Source organism: Aplysia californica, unplaced genomic scaffold (genome assembly GCF_000002075.1).
Source record: "Aplysia californica isolate F4 #8 unplaced genomic scaffold, AplCal3.0 scaffold00452, whole genome shotgun sequence".
Lineage (NCBI taxonomy): Eukaryota > Metazoa > Mollusca > Gastropoda > Aplysiida > Aplysiidae > Aplysia > Aplysia californica.
The window spans coordinates 155,074-156,254 of NW_004797722.1; the positions used below are offsets into that span (position 1 = coordinate 155,074).

General features: G+C 44.5%; 1 protein-coding gene across 1 annotated transcript in view; it reads left to right on the forward strand.

The window, feature by feature from the left end:
* Positions 1-6: 6 nt before the first annotated feature.
* Positions 7-1,181, forward strand: part of LOC101860991 (organic cation transporter protein) — a gene marked incomplete in the record, with an annotated part of 41,342 nt that continues 40,167 nt past the window's right edge. The window contains 1 exon segment of the mRNA XM_005105115.3: positions 7-287.

The window sequence follows — 1,181 nt, forward strand, 5'->3', positions numbered from 1 at the left end:
ATTCGGAGTCGAAGTCGACGAATTCGCGCCCAAAAATGTTCGGAGTCGAAAGTTCGGAAGTTCTCGGAGTCGGCCCACCCTTACCTCCCACCACACCCCCAGCGACAAGCGCGCTCTTCCATTATTTATGGTGTAGACAGCACTAACTATCGCGCACCTCCAGCACGTTGCAGAAACTCAAGCACCTTGAGCTCCCTCAGCTCACTGCATAAACGCCAAGCACTCTCAACAGTTACACATCGCTACAGGCTATCTATTAATTATATACAACTAACTCACCCGACAAGGTAAGAACAGGCTGGGTTTTTGGTTTTGTTTATTCTTTGTTTATTTGTTTGTTTGGGTTTTTAAAAATGTTTTGTTTAGATTTCTAGTTAGTCTTAATGCTTGATGGGCCGGATAATTCTGTTGGTGTCAAGTTGGACAACGGTGGTAATGACTCTGGTTTGAACCTTGAACAAAATCTTTGAACATCCCTAACACTAAGGCTCTCGTCTCAACGCACTTTGGTTGGCTCTATCGGAGACGGACGTTTATACATTCAGTTTTAATGGAGATTGTTTTGGTCTCTTAAAGATCAAACAGTCTTTACCAAGTATTCTTGTGAGTATGTTAGTGTTTTAGCGCCAAAAAATATTTCAGCTCGCACTAAGTTATTGCTTCCCAGGAAGTTGCGCTTGCTTCAGAATGTAATCAGGTCTGCTGGAATAAAATTTCTAGCTTGTTGTTGAACGGGAATTTGCGTTAAATAATGCTATATCTAGGCCTATTAAAGATCTAGACGTTGAACTTACACTATGCCGTACTTTCACCGCATTCCAGTTTCGAAAAATGGGCAAAAATATAAATGCGACCTGTTTGCAATCGCACCCCCCCCCCCCCCCCCCCCCCCCCCCCCACCCTATCTCAGCGTATTATGAGGAACTGTGCACTGCACACGAGGGAAATTCCCACCACTTGCACGGTAAGGTTGAGACCAGAAACGTTTGGATTACAAAAAGAAAACGTACGCGAGGTGTAGTGTTGTGCCACGGCTTGAAGCACTGCCGACAAAAATGTTAAAGGTTAAAACCAAGGTTGCTATTTCATGTTTAGAAATTAGATCTTCGTCTTTTCATTGTGAAGCCTAACTCGCTAGCGGTCGTACGCGAGCGCTCGTGTGTGTGTGTGTGTGGGTGGGT